Source organism: Cygnus atratus, chromosome 2 (assembly GCF_013377495.2).
Source record: "Cygnus atratus isolate AKBS03 ecotype Queensland, Australia chromosome 2, CAtr_DNAZoo_HiC_assembly, whole genome shotgun sequence".
In the NCBI taxonomy this organism is placed as follows: Eukaryota; Metazoa; Chordata; class Aves; order Anseriformes; family Anatidae; genus Cygnus; species Cygnus atratus.
The window spans coordinates 67,737,095-67,755,235 of record NC_066363.1 but is presented as its reverse complement, the minus strand read 5'-3'; positions in this window follow the sequence as shown (position 1 = coordinate 67,755,235).

The window sequence follows — 18,141 nt, the reverse complement described above, 5'->3', positions numbered from 1 at the left end:
ATTGCCGGTGGACATGAGATTTATAATTTGGAGAAAGCCTCAGCCTGGAAGTGGGGGAATTGCTACAGCTGTAGCACAGGTGTCATTTCATAGCAGTAGATCCTCTGATTTAGACCTGCAGACATTATGGGCTAACACAAACAGAGCTTGTACAGCATGCAGTAATATATAATTGGGAAACTGTATGTTGCTGCATCATTGTTAAGATAAAATCTGGGGATAGGAGGTGTTTGCTCTAATTCAACAGCAGGCTATCAATATTCTCAGCAGCATTATTAGTATTTATTGAAAATATTTTGTGAAGCACTGCAAGTTTACGCAGAAGTAATTTACATCAGATAATTAGGATGCCTAAAACCATATATGGAAGGATAGATCCTAGTAGTGCTATGTACTTGATTGTATTACATTGCAGTACTATTCTAGGGGGATTAGAGCATTTTTTGTCAATGTCAATTGCGTGGCAAGAAAATGAGAAGTTTGTTACACACATTTCTGGGTCTGACTGGTGATGACTGTGCTTTAAAATTGCTCTGGTACTGCACTATCTAGGTGCTGCTATCCAGCAAGATAAGATGCAAGTGACATGCCACAAAATGGTGACTCTCATGTTTTACGTATACTATGTTGTATTTTCATACAAATGTTTTTATAAAGTACCTGTGTGTAAACCACTAACTTTGCTTTTACCAGTATATCATTTTGAAAGAGAATATTGCCAAACGCAGGAGTTCTGAATTAAGCCATGTTTAGTGATTGCTTCTTATCGTAAGACAGTATTTTTCCTTTATAGAAAGAGGATGCTTTATAGAAAGAGGATGTCATCACACCATCAAGAATCTAGACTTGAGCTTGAATTGTCCCATTTGTTTGATTTTGAAAAGACCTATATATATATATATTTTTTTTTTTTCCTGCCTACACAGACAGGATTTAATTTCATTTCTCTATGGTGTGAAACTTGTTACTTGTCCAGCAGGAGGATGCAATTCTGTATGTTGCAGGTAATTTCAGTATATGCTTAGGTTTAGATCAGCCCCAGTTGGTATCACTCAGCCCTTAATTCAAGATGCATTAGAGCCCTAACCAATACTGTGAGCCTGATGCAAACGCCACAGAATTCAACTTGAGATTTTTGATCTCCATCAGTCATCTTGGTAGGAACCCACTCTGCTTACCTAAGCTTTCCAGCTGAGGCACAAATCTGACCATGCCGTAGGCCTGTATCATCTTCAGAAGGGACAGTCAATAAATTTTCACTTGGAGGAATTTGTTTGCACCTTCTTTGGTGTATATCAAGAAGTGGCATCTGGGCTAATAGAATATAATAGAATAATAGAATAGAACAGAATATGTGTATCTGCAGTCAGTCCCTGGCTCTGCTGAGATGCTGAGAGGAGACAGTTTGAGAAAGCACTGGAGTCCCTGTGGTACGGGGCGTAGGGAGTGAATTTCTGACCACATGAGAGCTGCTAAAGATTGTGAAGACCTTCATGCCCCCTCCTAATGCTCCTTGCTTAAGCACTCACATGGGGCCCAAGCAAAATGTGGTGGTGTGCCCAGCAGAAAGACTTTGCTTGGTCAGGCATGAGAATGATGCTCTCCAGGGCTGAGGTTTCATGAAGAACAGAGGCACAGAGGTCCAAGAGCATTACTAAATGGGCCAATCAATCCTGAATCCATTTTTCATCATTCATTCACAGGAAGAATAGCGACGTCTAACTTAATCATTCCTCACAGAAAATAAACAGGCACCTTGTCAGTCCATGAGAAAAATCATTCACTGATGCCAAGTAACTTACAACTGACTGGATCAAAGGTGAAATTTAATTGATTATGTGTTAAATATTCTCTCTCTGACATAACACTCTTTCTCATCTACACGGAGTGAAAATACCCAGACAGTAGGCCGAACAATTTCCTTCTTGTTGCCATAGAAATTTCAGGTGATTATCCAGTAGCTTAGCTGGATTGCTTCTAGAGGCATAGGGTTTGATTCTTTTTCACTTTCACGATGTAAATCAGAAATAGTTCTGCCAAACCCAATGAATTGTAAAGCTGGTGTAAATGAGAGAGCCTGTGCTACAATGTTAAAGGTTCTCTCTCTTTTTTTTTTTTTTTATATATTTTTGACTAAGTGAAAGAAATGATTGAATCATGCACATAATCCGCAGCATGTCTATTGTGGTGAAATTCAAAATCCTGGTTGGACTGTTAGAGTTTTTTAGGATTTTTGTTAATCACCGATAAAGTCTTTGGTGCAGGACTTGAGTGCTGTTAAAATTTATAGTGAAGCTATATCCTTCACAGTAGGATTTATGTCTGAATATGGGGGGGGGCGGGGGGGGGTGGGGAGTAAAGGTAAGAAAAGAAACTAGATGCATTTGAGGAAAGCGGCTTGTCTGAAGCCACAGGCAGACCAGAGGCAGGGCAGGAGCAGGTCTCCTGTCTCTCCTGCTCCCATTTTGCTGGACAATGCCTGTGAGTATAAGGGCAGAGCAGCAGGTAACCAGAAGGCAATGCTCCATTAGACATTTTGCTTTTACCAATATGCATTTGTCAGATCTAGTTTGTAGGCTAAGATCCAACTGGGCATCCCAATAAGCAGCATATGACTATGACATCCAGCTGTGGTCTGTTGTTATGTTGAATTAATCAGAGTTTGGCTCTCTGTACTCTTTGTGGGAAGGGAGAGCCGAGGGAGTGGAAACAAATGGGCTTCTTTTATGCCAGGCACGTGTATTTGTAACAAAGCATTTAACCCTTGCCTAGAGCACCCGCAGCTCTACGAGTCTCTGCCCACCTCCTGCAACAAACCATTTCCAGTGCTTGCCCAGGAGGGGAGCTCAGTGTGCTGCTGAGACGGAGATGTCCTAATGGAGATGTTCAGGACCTGAGACTCCCTTTAGGTCCAGCCTTGCTACCAGGAGGTTGGGTTGGCCCATACTCAGTCCCTGTCACAGTGAAGGTGTGACCTGGTGGCAAACACAATCTCCAGCCCGAGCCTGGCCAAGTGCCTCATCACCATCACAAACCTGCCAGGGTCCTGCAGCTTTGCCCTTGCCTGGAAAAGCTCGTACCCATGTATATACTGGAGTGCCTGAGAACACCTGTGTTTGGGACCTGAAGTTTCCAAGGCTGGCCTGGTTGTTTGACTTGCAATTATGCACATGTTTTTTCAAGCCTGTTCACTTGGACTCATGCCTGACCTCCTGCATGTAGAGCGTGGAGTGCACGATATTCCCAGGGACGTGCTGTTGGTTGTGCACTGGAAACGTTCACCTCCAAGGGCGAGGAGGCACATGACATGCAGTAAGACATGAGCTGTTGTTCCTCTGAGCAGCATTAGTTTCATATCTGTAAGCTGATCAGGCTCTCGAATGCTAGAGATGACGGGGTGGCAGCAGTAGAGATATGAGCCATCACTACAGGAACCTTAACTGGGTCATCAACTAGTCAACGCCTGTCTCTGTGGCCTACAGAAGTCTGGGTCTGCAGACAGGTTTTCCAGTAAAAGATCCCTTACCAAATAGGTGTTTCCTAGGGAGACTTTCATTCCCTTCCGGGTATTTATATTGGTGAAGAGAAAGATTGGCCATGTTATCTCTTTCCTTCTGTTTTGTGCTGCTGTATAGGAATTTTTAACTGCTGAGCAGCAGTAGTGTTAGGTACCTTCCTTGGGCAATATTGCTATTACTTGCCCAGGTCTCGAAAAATGAGTCCATAACATTTGCACTCTGTCCTCACCTAGTATTCTTTTCACATAATTAATGGATGAATGCCTGCCAGTAATACTGCTGGTATTAACGCAGTTCAAAGGCATTAAGATGCTGTCATGCCTGAATGAGCTGTATGCTCTATATTAACTTTATTGGGAACGCCGTGGACTTTCACATTTGGGCCATCTGTAAATACAGCAGCTCCATGACTCATGATTTTTTTATTTTTTTATTTCATTTTTCTCCATTTTAAGTCAAAGAAAAATTAATCTGGCCCGTCTGCAGCTGGACTTGTTTAGAAAATCTGATTGCCTCCTAGACACCAGCCATCCATGCTCCAGGGATGACAGTCTTTCCACATGCTAATTAACTGAGGACAGAAGAAATCATCACAAAACATTCCCATCTTTGTGTCTGCAGCTGTAAATTCTGAATTAAAGTAATTTGGGGAGAAGTAATGTTGTGAAGAGTCATGGAAGATTTGCAAATGCCAGTGCTTTTAAAGGAGCTACGCTTATAAGCATGGACTGAATATTGTACTGAAATATAACATTCACTGGTTTAGTGATTTTTTTCTGCCAAACCAGCCCAGCAGAACTGGGGCTCTAGAAATCATCCACATAATTCAGATTAATAGCTTAACCGGGGGATTACACTGATAGGAGCTAGAAGTACCTCAAGTACAGACTTTTGATATCTACTCTATTTTTTGCTAAGCTAAGCCACTGAGAGTCATTAGGACTCTTTTCAAAATAAATGTGACAGGAGAAATGGCAGAGGCATGAGGCTCAGCTGCTAAATAAGGAAATTTAAATGAGCAATATCTTGAATTCCATAGATTTATGTTATACCAGCTGCCTGAAAGAGACAAATGTTAGTTATTCAAGAGGAATCACATACAGTGAAATCTTACCTGTTAAGAATATTATGACATTGGTTACTGCTGCATGGAAATGGGAAAGGTGAAGGATGTCCACAAGGATTCCTCTGTGATGGCTGCATTTTGTCAGCTCTTACTTTTTTACCATAAATCTTATGATATCTGCTGTTTTCCAGTCATTCTTGCTGCTATAGTGCAAGAATCTGAGATTGCATAGAAAAGAAGGAAAACAGTTTGGGGAATGAAAGCCTAAAAATGTGATTAAAAACATTCCCTATCTAGAAGATGAATGAAAACAACCTAGCATTTTATCTTTACCTCCAGATTTGTCCTTCAATAAAACTGGAAACAACTCCTTAGCTGCAGGACTTCACTCATCACAGTGGCTCTGAGTGGTCTGTGTGCTCCCATTTACACCCACCCTGATTTCCCAACAGAAATCTTTGTGTGGACGAGCGCATTCAGGGCTGTTCCAAATCCCATCAGGCAGTTAGTCTTTCAATTGCCTGTAGTGGCTCAGCCCTGTAACCATTAATAACATGTTAGAAATGGCCACTGCAGTGTTCTGGCTACCCCAAAAGGCTCTTGATAACATTTTTCTGCTGCAGCAATCCCCACCAGAGACTGTTCTGCTTTTATCCCTACCACCGAGCATAATAGGTATGCATGAGGTGTGTGAAAAAAGCAGTAAGGAAAATGACTCCCGCTTTTCTAACTTCCAGGTATCTTCTTTATTTAGGTATGCCTGCTTCACTGTCTGTCGAACTCTAGATGGCTTGGTAATGAATTAGAATTCAGCATCTACTGTGTACTCTGTGCTGAACAGTTCTAAAAAATAATCATTTTAAAAGAATGATAGATTGTGAGCAAAAGCAGTCCCAGAAGTTTTGCAACCACTTTACGTATGACTCAAGTCCAGGGTGTCCAGCTGGTTCAAACAGAACTTGCAATGATTTTCTTTCTTGTAGTTCCTGCCTCCTTGGGAATGTTATTAAGAAACCTAGTGTTGCATGGTTACATTGGTAAATGTGTGTGCTATCCCATCCCGGTGCAGGCATCAAGTGTAGAAAATTTCAGGTGGGTCCTGGAATATTTCTGTTTAGTGATACAGTGAGCAGAAGCACTCTACAAGTAGACAGCAGTGGGGTCAGCAACCCATGAAAGATGGCAGAAAGCAGGCAAATTTTTATGACCATCAGCAAGACGAGCGAAGTGCTGGGAACTAAGCCCACAGCATCTGCAGACAGGTATCTGTGAGGCAACACCGAGTGGCTTTTTTTGACAAGGCTTGGTGGCTGATGTGAACTTGTGGATCCTCAGCCTTATGCTGATACAAGATAATAATTGTAAGTAATCAGCCATAAGTCAGCTGATGAGCAGCATTTTGCTTACTTCTGGCTCCTGCTGGGTTCTGGTAAATCTGGGAAAGTAAACAATGTAGCCACCCTCCTATGAAAGGCGGCATTAAAAATCTAGTTAATCTCTTTGACCATTCACATCTACTTTTATTTCTAGTGATGCGATCCTGGAAATGCTAATGAAAACATGCTGTGCAAAACGGCTTCTCTGCAGCTGTCTCAGGACCTGGGATACTACCACAATCTCCTGAGCAGGTTTTGCTAGATAAAGATTCGTAGAGAGGAAGAAAGTCTGAACGCAGTGGAGTTACTCAGTGCTTCAGTGTGCACATTAGCAGGGAAAGAATAAGACTATCAGAGTCTGGCTCAACAGGATACATCAAGTGATTATCTCCCAGTTTCTGAAACACGGGAAGTTCAAGGGCCAGGCTGGAGCATACTGGACTTGCACCAGACCATATGCCCAGCTTCCTCCCCATGGAAATCAGGCATAAAACAGAGACAGGGGCTCATCTTAGTCTGGAGTCTGGACATGGCCCTGGTAGTCATCTGGACCTGTGATCTGGCCAGAAACTTGGTTCCCCAGTGTAGATTAGCACTTACTGCAGCTACTTGTTATGTGGATAACAAGGTGCATAAACAGGGTAGTTACTATTTTAGCTGACACCAAAAATGCATAACTCAGTTTGCTCCATGTCAGCTAGTTTGTGTGCTGACACTGCTAGAGTCATTTAGTAGATTATAGCAACTTCCTATCTGACTTTTTGATTTGCTACATATTCCTATTCAAATCCCTACTAGGAAAGGAGCCCTGACAGAGTGTCAGATTTAAATCTGTCTGCTTGTGAGGATCAAAATTTCATACTTCTGTATTGTTATTCCTTTCTAATAGAAACACGCTGGCGTCTGTTTGACGCTGCTCAGCTGCAGCTTGATTCCTTAAGCAATAGTTTAAACAATTTGAAGACAAAGTGTAAGCTATATAAAATGCGTGCAAAAGACAAGTGTGTAAGGCACGTTTCATTAGCAAGATATCTTTTTATGGTACATAGGATGTGGGCATAGGGTGCCAAACTCTGTGTCCCACAGGGATCATGCTGGAATTAGAGATGAGAACGCTGTTTCTCCTATAAACTTGTATGTTTACAGTTATGTCATTTTTCAGCAACAGCACATTCCCATAGAAAGCCAACTCTTTTCATTGAAAAGTAACTACCCAAATCCAATTTTAGAATAGCTTTGAAATGTGACAAGCTCTATGTTCATTAAATGGTGCTTTCTGTAGTCATCAGTGGAATTTGCTTCAGATGAGTGGTCATACCTCATAGATACTGTGAACTTGCTATGGGACTTAAAAGGGAGATTCACAAAGGCCCAAAGGGGAAGCAACTATCTAGTTCTTGTCGCATGAAGCTATTCGTGTAACTTTTGTTCTCTCATACATCTGTCTTTAATTTGCATTCATATGGCTGATCCTTTGTGTTGGTGTGGCAGTGCCACTCAGTCAAGCAATGAGTTAATTAAGAACATGCCTTTTACCTTGCTATGCATGATGCTCTATTTGGCTTTCATGTGATGCTCAGGAAGGTTTTTAATTAGGGTATGCCACCTCCATGTTTAAGCTGTGGCAGTCTTAATCTGTTTGATCAAGAGAAGGAGCAAAATATGCCTGAATTAACCGGCACTTGGATTGGTTCCACCCTGATTTGTTTGTGGTTTGAACTTGGTGGTTCATAATGCACAGAGCAGACACTGAGCACTTTCAGGGAATTATCTGTGCAACAGACACTTTATGCCTCTGCCCTGAGGAATGGTCGGTTTAAACTGTGCCAACCACATTATGTAGCCAAGAGAATGTTAATGGGGTTGAAATCAAGATGCATGCCAAAACAAATAAATAAAATGAAACAATGTGAAAATATTGTTTAAAGAAGCATAATGGCTTAATGGTACATGCAAAATGAGCCTCGCTTCAAAATCTCAGTTGCAGCTGGGTAGGCCCTGCAAACTGACACCAGACTGCATGGGGCCAGGACAGAAAATTCCTTCTGCAACTTATGCAGCTTACCTGCCATCTCCTTTCAGATGCTGGTCTTGAGTAGTGCCTTCATTTTTCATCACTGTGAGTGAACTTGGCCAGCAGGTCTAGCTCTGGTCATCTTTCTGGGATGCAAAGAGACTCTTCTTAATACAGCATAAGCAGGTAAAGACATTTTTTGGTCTGGAGGTCTGAACTGCAATTTCTCCATATCTTATTGAAAGCAGAGGAGGATGTTTAATAAAAGACCGGGTTAGGTTTGTATTTATGTGCACATACAATCAATGTGGGTTTGGTATCCTATTAAGAAGTGCCAGAGAGTTTTGTCTAGTATTAAGAAAGTAACCAAGGGCAGGGGAAAAAAAAAAAAAGCAACTACATTAGCATGCAGTGCGTGTAGGTGAGCAAGAGATCTGATTACCTTTCTCCTCTATTTCTGGATGAGAATGTGGATATAATGGAAATAAAATGACTTGTTAACGACTTTGATAATGCAGTATCTCATAGAAGGGTATTTAGACAAGGGTATAGCTGTTGAGAAACAACTGAAAATATACCTTTTGGCACTTAGTGCTCCATTTTAGCCACTAGCTTCCTTTTCTGTAGTAACAAATTGCCAAGAGCAACAACTGCAGCCTTGGTTTAGTTCACAGCGAGTGCCCAGGCTGAGATACAGGAGTCTATGGCAAAACTCCCTTTGGCTTCAGCAAGGCGCTGATCTGTTTTTCAGTATACAGTTCCTGGGATCACTGAATGGCCCATAATATGTTTCTAAACTTTTAAATGCAAAATGAGACGTAATTAATACTAGACTGAGGAATGACTCAAAATGCATGCACACACTGGGCATGTGAATGACTGAAGAGGCAGCAGTGCAGATATAAAACTTCAAGGGCAAAATTACTTATTGTGTTCTTATGTTAGTTTTCCTTCTGTACGTGAGACACTTAGATTGTTTGACCAGGTCTAGCATCTGCTAGCTTTCTTTTAAGCATTTCAGACACACATAAGCGTTTCTTACGCTTACTGATCCTAACATTCTGCTTTCAACTCAGCAATATCATTGCCAAAGCATTTTTGTGAGTCCAAAAAATGTCTGTTTGAGTGCCTGGAGCAAGTGAGACATGTATTAGATTTGACGGAGGTCTTTTTGACGGTCTAGAGAGAAACAGCAGCTGTGGAAAGTACTATTGTTCTCTGCCAAGGTTGAAATTAAGGAAAGCCTTATACAAGGTGATGAAAGTTTTCATTTTAAACACAGGTTTATGTTACAGATTCCTAACATCTCTGGGGATTTCTGTCATGAGATTGCTAATAGGAAGCCTTTTCACAAAAGAACAGTTGTTTAGAGTCTCTTCTGCACTAGCACAAAACTTTCTTTATTGCATGAAACTGCTTTTTAGAGGAAATTCATTAACTCTTACTGGATGTTTTCAGTGGATGGTTGCCTTTCTTCCACGTTGTTGCCTGCTGTCTGGCCTGCCTGTTCCTTCAGTAGTGGAAAAATATTTTCAAATGCACTATGAAGGGCATATACAGACCTTTTTTTTTTTTTGCCAGTATGCTACTCATACAGTGGATGTTTTCCAGTAAATGAGGCAGGAAGCTGTCAGGAGAGGTCACAGGGTGAGCAGAAAACCAGGCTGAGTATCACGGAGAGAAGGGGCATGCTTTTGGTTATGTCTGTGGCCCTGAACTTTTGTGGAAAGGATGGGGTAAGAAGTCCTTTACACTAGTGGGTACTACACACATAGGAAAGTGGAACAGCAGCAATCGTTTGGTATGGTGTATCTGGAAGGCGTGTTCCATGCAGAAATATGCGCTAGCCTATTCTTATTGTCTACTATTAGCCCATTCTTATATAATTACAATACATATATTTACAATACTAATACAATCCTAATCCCTATCTATGCTAATATTAGCCTATTCTTATGCTCTAGGATCAGAGGAGAAAGAGTCTCATGTTTTGTTGTGGTTGCAAAGTTTTGGTGATGTTAAAGATGTCTATTAAAACACTGCATTTCTATAATTGTGTGCCTGCTTCCTCCAGACACATCTGCAATAACTAGGGAATAAGTATGCAGAGCAGAGCAGCATCTACTCAGTTTGGAAAAAAAAAAAAAAAAGCAGAGTTAAGGCAGACCAGGTCTTTTGCAGAAGTCAGGGAGAGGTTTAGCTGTATTAGAAGCTTCTCCATTGTCTTTACTTCTCCAAAAGTTCTCTGTGGTTTCAGCTCTGAGGTCTGTCATTCAGCTATGGTGTATTGTCTGTAAAGTCTTCTATTGGTGTGGATCTTTAACACTATCGTAAGCACCCTGGAGAGTGAAATTAAATGTAGATGATGATGGAGTGCTGATACTCAGCAAAATTACAGTTTCAATTACCCAACTACAAACATGGATCAGAGACATATTCCTAAACTGTCCATTCCATCTGGGTCTCAAATGACTTCAAACTCACATACATTTTCCTTGTTCAGTTGAAACCTGTCTTATTTCTTCTTATGGTCCATTTATTTTCCTGGGACAGCCATTACAGATGTTTAGTCTGGCAGGCACTAAAAATTGCTTTAGAAACATGAGCTAATATCAGTGTTGGGAAATGATCTTTTGCCATCTCACACCCTGTGTCTCCAAATGACGTCTGATGCAAGTCCAGAGGCTGAAATTAGAAGGTACGTTGCAGCTACTTAAGTAACCCAAATTAATTTCAGATGGTTTCTCCAGGAGTATAAAACTGTCTCTCACTACGCTGATGATGAGCCAGCCTCTTCTGAGACCTCCAGGCACTGCTAGATAATAATCTTATAATAATAGATATGCAATATAATAAGAATTGTTATTATAAATGTTGACCGAACAGTATGAGTGATTGTATCAACCCTGGCAAGTATATCTAGATCTGAAATAACTTATTTTGTTTTGTGTGGTATTTAAGTTACCATGTGGCTAGGCTGAAATGGATGGGTACTACAGAGTTTGGTCCATGCCAAAAAGTAAACAAACAATAAAACAAAGTATAGGCTCAAATACTCTTGTGGTAGGGTTAATATAAATGCTGAGTCAGGAAGATAAGCATATCAAACCATCAAGTTTTAGTGAGATAAAAGAAGTTCTTTAGAGCAAAGTCTTTGGAGTAATTTTCCAGCTTACCTCTCCCAGGGAAAAGCATAAACCTAACAATTATATATGAAAATTCCCATCAGGTTGTGAAAATTCTTATAGTGTGACCAGGTTGAAAGTCAAAGATCATGTCAGATGTTAGCTATTGCCTTTAAGCAAGTTCCACATTAAAAGTCACTGTATAGCTCAAGATACTAGGCCATACGGTAAAGTGAGAATGTCCCAAGCTGCTATTATTATTTCATGTTGCTAAGAATTTTAGGGAATATATGGTACAATTGAATGGAGTTTCAACTCTTTCTGGTATGCTGCTCATTACAGAAGTGGGGATTAACAGAGAAAGAATTTATCAAGCTAGTTAGAAACTGCTGAAACAGTTATGAATGGTGGGCCAGAACTTCGGTGGACATAAATTGGCACAGCACAGTTCTACTTGGTGGACTATGCCTATTTTAAATCTGCTGAGATTCTAGCTCATTATAGAGAAACCTGCATCCATTTATAGATAATAGTCAAAAAAGGTTAAAAGTTAAGATCACAGAAATAAAGCATTAGTAGAGAGTTCTACCTTTTCCCTTTTTTATATCAAATATTAAAGTCAAAATGACCTTTAGAGATGGCATGGTGTTTGGGGTGCTAGAAATTTATATGTTGTTACAGAAGAAATATAATATATTATTAGGAAGATAACATAGCTATATTTCTTTTTATTACAATTTTATTTTTAACTACACTTTTACAAGAGACATCATAAAAACTTAATGTGTCTGAGAATAAAATAAAATAAATAATAATAATAAACAACACAAAATCCAACTACAAGCTCTTAGGCATATATTCATAACTGTGATCTTGCCCGGTTTCAAACACAGTTCAGATTGTTCCTTGTTAGCTCTTCTCTACAGGCATCTCAAACTAAACTGCTCAAACTGAAATTAAGATTCAACAATGGAAGCTATAAAAAGTAGTTTTAGGTCTTTTCCTTTCTGTAAAGAAGAGAGCTGCACTGGAGGTTTGATGGTGCCCAACAACAAAGGCATAGCTGTTATGTGGTAAACACATACTTCAGACCTGGCTGAATGAAAGACGAGCTGGCTTTTGCCTGGATGGCTGGGGTGGAAGCGTGGCCCTGCCACCATTTCAGTCAGAGTAACTGAGAGAGATGCAAGCAACATTAGCCAAAAAATTCCACTCACTGTTCTTGCTGCCAATCTTTTGCAACACAGTGGCATGGGAATCCAGCTGTAGAATGATAGGACAGCCCAGATTGGAAAGGACCTTGAAGGATCATCAGGTCCAACCTTTTGTGCGAAAAAGGAGCCTTGAAGAGATTATCTAGCACACTGTCCAATTGTGTCTTGAAAACCTCCAGTGACAGGCATTCCACCACATCCCAGGGGAGGTTTTTTCAGTGATTGTTTGTGCTTATTGTGAAAAATTCCTTTCTTATATCAAGACAAAACTTCTCCTGGTGCAGTCTGTACTTGTTGTCCCTTGTCTTCTCCCTGTGGCTCCTTGTGAAGAGAGGGCTTCCATCCTTTTTGTAGCCACCCTTTCAGTACCAGAATACTGTGATGATGCCCCTGAGCCTTCTCTTCTCCAGGGTGAAGACCTAACTCTTTCAGTCTTTCTTCACAGGGCAGGTTCTCCAGCCCTTCAGCCATCTTTATAGCTCACCTTTGGACCCTCTTCAGTCTGTCCTCATCTATTTTGATTGAGGGGACCAGAACTCGACACAGTACTTTAGGTGCAGCTTGACAAGCACTTGTTTTATTGGTATGAAAAGCAATCGTACCTAAAGCTGTTGTACCATTCATGCCGCTGAGGGGATCAGGAAAGAATTAGGCTCTGGAGAATTAAAGGAGAGTTTTGTTAAGCTGTAAGCTTTTTTTTTTTTTTTAAATTTATGCAGCACTCCAGCTTTTGAGAAGTAAAGATGACAGACTGATATGGTCCTGACATTTTGATGTATTTTCTGATAAAGTTCAATCATAAAGAGGCCCAGACACACATGTGTACATTCATTTTTCCCTTGAACTGGAATAAATCAGGAACAGTGGAATTGCATCCAAGCAGCGCTGGTATAAGCAGCATTGAAATGAGGTTCATGTAGCTGTGAGATGTTATGAGAGATGTTATTTTGTGTAACCCTTCCCACAGAAATGAATCTATTCCATTTTTCAATGCAACAGGAGAAGCTTATTGTGATACTTAGTGAAAGATTTTAAGACTCTGCTGTCTGCTGCTTATGATTTTAACCCTTCAGGCTGAAATTCTCCATGCTGGATCTGTGCCTTGAGCTTAATGTCTTGTGAGGGAAGCTGCAAGGGAAGGTGAGTCAGCCATTTCTTAGAAGGTGACTTGGAGGAAATTGATTGTTTTGTCAGTGTTAGAAAATGAAACAGTTTTTCTCACCCCTCCCCAATTCTTTGATTTAAAAATTCAAAATCCCTAGGGCCACAAATTAGCCTTAACGGCCCTGAACAGCTCCACCTGGGGCCTTCCTACCCCAACCTGTGAACTAGGGACTCCATTTCAACTCTGTCAGAGTCTTTCTTTTCTGTGCTGGGCTATCTTCAGGCTTGTCCTGCTGCTTGAGGGTCCTAGCCTGGTGCAAGCAGCTGACTTTGCCTCACTAGGGCCTGGCTTGTCACCTTGGCATGTCAAGGGACACTGAGGGAGCCTCTGGCCATCCCAGCATTGCTCAGGTATGGTGACGCTTGTGGGTGCTGCAGGACATGAGGGTGGGCACCATGTTCTTCTACGCTCCTCTGATGCAGGAGGGAGGAAAAATGCTGCTAGGGAAACATGATTAAGTATCAAAGCAGGACCAGGTTAAAATAAAGTTAAGGCTGCAAAGTTAAGCCCTCAAAAGTTATGAAATGCTGTGAAGCTTTCCATGCTGATGCTGCTCTCAGTCTCTGTCAGTGTTGACAATTTGTTAAATAATCTTTGTCCCCAGGCATTGTTTGTTGAGGGAATACTTGCTCAATATTTTCATTTTTTTCAGGTCAAGGTAGGACAGAGTGGCCTTTATTCAGTGTACCTTGTTGCATCTTTCCCCCTGGGTTTCCCAAGGGTTTTCAGGGTGGTATCAAAGCACTTGTGACCATTTACTGGTCACTGTTTAGGAAGGCCTGAGGTGAGCCTGCCTCCTGCTTAGTGCTGGGAAACAGAGGCTCTGATAATTGTTTAAATAATTTAAACCATTATTCTATGATCCGGTATTATTATATCAGTCCCAAGTGATTAGGGGTTCTGCAAGTCTGGTGCTGTGCACCTTAAAGTCCTGTCCAGGACACAGTCAGTGATACAAATACTGACTATTCTCTGTCTTCTCAAGAAATGTGCCCAACATCATGTGGAAATTATTTTGCATGTGAGAAGTAGGTGTAAGTGTTGTCCAGGTGTCTGGATAGGAGAACTGAGTCTTCACAGGCCTATGGCTTCCTGGCAAGGCACCTGTTGAGACTTGGTCTATCAAGTACCTCTAGCTGTTGGGTGCATGTTTCCACTTGAGAGATGCTTGTCTGAAACTGTTGTCCTCCTATTTATTTACTTAAAGCCTTCTTAAATTCTAGAACACTTCATCTCTTGTTGCTTGGTAAGCATGTTGCTTATAAACCTGTTCTTATTGCAGTTGTGTAAAAACAACTCCTAAAAGAAGAAAGAAATCTGCTGTTCTAGTGTGCTCACCTTAGTCTTTCGTATATAAACTCTCTGAAAGGAATAGAAAAACCACAGGTCTTGTTCTGGTGCGCTGTAATTTCAAACTTGCATTTTATGGTGAAGTTCTCTGAATGCATTATCCTGTGCTCTTGATTGCAGTTAGATTTCTGTGCATATATACAGTGGAAGGCATATTTCATAACTTGAGTGTAATGTAGCTTTTGGACTCATATTCACTGTTAGAGCTTTATAAAACTTTAGTTTTTCTGTTCTTCTAACTCTTGGATCTTAGTGATGGCACGATTATTATGAACAGAGAATGCATTTATTATACTCAAGTAATGGTAGCAAAACTTAGTATCCCATTGATACATCCTTTATGCAGTATTTCAGCAAAACTCACCCCCCTCATCCCCCCATTGCTCAGTGCAAATGTTATTTTATTTATTTTTTTTGGTGTATTCTAGGGTAAATCATTGTGTTGGTTGGTTGAACAAGAAACAAGGTCTTAATTAAAGAATGAATCTTGTAGAATGAAGTTTGTACAAGAATTACTCCTTTTGAACACTGAAACATTTTAATATTTGAGTTATAATAAACCCTGTATTTTTCACTCAAATTCTGTATCCTATTACAGTTAGATATAAACAGTAGTAAACTCTGTTTCTTCACAGTATGTTTTCACAAGGGATAAAATTTATGTATTACTGAAAAACAAGTAGGAAACTTACTGAGTTGTCAGTACAATAAACGTACTGAGCACAAAGTCTGAGGCTTTTGGCAATTATGTATGAAATTAATGTAGCAGAACTCAGTACAAGACCTTACTGAAGATTAAGGTGATGGATATCTTAAATACAGTTGATTGCCACCACTCATTTTCTTATGGATTTCTCCCCTACACTTGCTAGTGCCATGCCCAGGTGCACAGTTAGTTTGGGGCAGATATCTCCTTCAAGACACACATTTGCATGTATTCATGTTCTGGTACCTCCAGCAATAGAAAGCTACTGCTGACTGTGGGTATTACAGGGTGTCTCAGTCCCCAGATTATGTCTGGTCATGCCAGCTATTGCACAGTATAGTACTGGTCCCTTACCTGATGTTCTGATGATCTAACCAGGGTATAGAAGGAAAGAAAATGGGTAGCAAAAATGGAAAACTGCAGTATGCAGCAGGGCATGAACTACTACTAAATACTACCATAGTTCTGTATTAAATCCACACTTCTAGTGGTTTCAAGCAGCATTTATGCATTCCACATTGCTTCAGAGGAAACCAAATGAATAAGCAAGTAGGGCAACTGCCCCAACACGTTTGTAAGCCAACCTTTATTCTAGGCTGGTCTCTTTAAAAAAAAAAAAAAAAAAAAAAGCTGATGTTTGCGAAGTGCTGTAATCCACTTGTACAAGATGTGGATACACTGTAGAACAGAGAATATTAATGTTTTTTATTCGAAGTAATAAAATATAATTTTCTGCTCTTTCAAGAGACTGTCCTGAGGGGCTGGATGACAGGCTTATTAAACTGGCAACATGCATTTTGATATAAGAAATTATGTATTTGTTTCTAGCATTTTTATAAAGAAAACAGATATCTCTGAGAGGTCCTCAGAGATGGAAGAGGAAAGGGGAGGTCACTGGTATTATTGTAGATGGGTCTTTTGTACTAAATGAAATACAAAAGAGTGGAAGTCGTCCTTATAGTTCTGTCTGACATGAGTTTTCTTTAGAGAAAATGAAGTGGCTTGACACAATGTAACCTGACATAATGAGATGTGATGTTATAAACGTGAGGTACCATGGATAGTTGTAGTGTATAATCTGATACTCTACCTGTGCTACGCACGAGCTGGCAGTGTATTGTGGTTCACTGAGTACCCAAATTCCTTTCAAATGGGCAAGCTTATCACATCGTGATGCACAAAAATAAACTAGGCCCTTTGGTTGTTCAGTCATAGACCAAATAAATGTAGACAAGCTGACACCTTTCTTTTGAGTTTGGTGCTGATGTGTAAGCACAAGTGCTGAGCTAAGGAATCATTAAGTACAAACTGGTGAGTGAAAAAGATCCCTGCTAGTGCTAAAGATGAAGTAGAGCAGTGTGGTGTTTGTGTTCTGTCATGATCTTGGAGAGTGTCAGGCAGTTTGAACCCTCCAACACTGCCCAGCTAGCTGGGGTGTGATGAAGTGTGAAGATTAATTTTGAATCAGTGAGTCCAGTCCCTGTGATCTGATGGTTTCAGTGGTCTCTAGTTCTTCAGCAGTAAGAGAAGGTTGTTGAAAGGTGAAGAATTAGCTGGTGAACACTGCCTTTTGACCAGGAAAAGGATGGGAGCAGTCAGTGGAGGACTAATACGTGCTTTTACTGCCAGGATCAGCATTGCCAAGAGTGGGTGTAATTCTTGACGATTTTTTAAAAATATATGAATATGATATATGATTCATATGCTATATGAATAATAGATATAAATGGGAAAAGAAGGGGAAAACAAAGTCTGCATTCTGTGGAGCCATTTGTTCTTGCTTCTGACAAAAGGAGAGCTCAGCTGGATCAGGGAGAGAAGGAACGTCCCATACTCTCCTCAGCATATGAATTTTTTTAATCTTAAAATATTTCTGATTTTAATACAGGGATTATGTTAAAGCCAACCAATCATCACATCAGTTAACACTTTCTCTGGAAGCAAAGAGTGCTACTGATGTTGTATGGACAAAATTGTTTCCACTAAAGAGCGGGAAACACAATGTGGTTGTAAGAATGGGAAGAGAAAATGTTCAAAAAAAAAATGTGTTAACAGATGTAATTGTGACAGGGAGCCTCAAATGTAAGGTGCATGAAGGAGTTCAGCATCAGTATCACTCCAAACTGGGTACAGTTCTGGGGCTAATGAGTTTTTGTCTCACATTCGTATGTGGCTTTAAGTAGGCAGACAGTGCTCTATTAGCCAGATTAACAATGGGTTGTGATGGACAAAGTGGTAGGAAAAGCTGAGATAATGCAAGTATGTTAGCATTCTCTGTGTATGTGTGTAGACAGGCCATCTGGGTCCATCAGGGCTTATTAGCCATGATTCAGGGATGGCTTGGTAATTTCAGTCCATCTCAGTCTGGTGCTCCCTGGTGCACTAGGTTTTTGGAGGAAAAAATATCATTTGCCATAATAAGCATTACATCAAGCACGTCCTGAAGGGATCTGGACTGAGGTGCAAAGATGTTCTGTGGCAGTTTGGGTTGTGGGTGTTGCTGGGTCTCAGCTGCCTGTAAGCAATCTTTCATGGACCTCCTGCAGTTGCTCTACCAGTGCAGGACTAAGCTGTATCCACAAGGTTAGTCACTATGGGCCCTGAGGC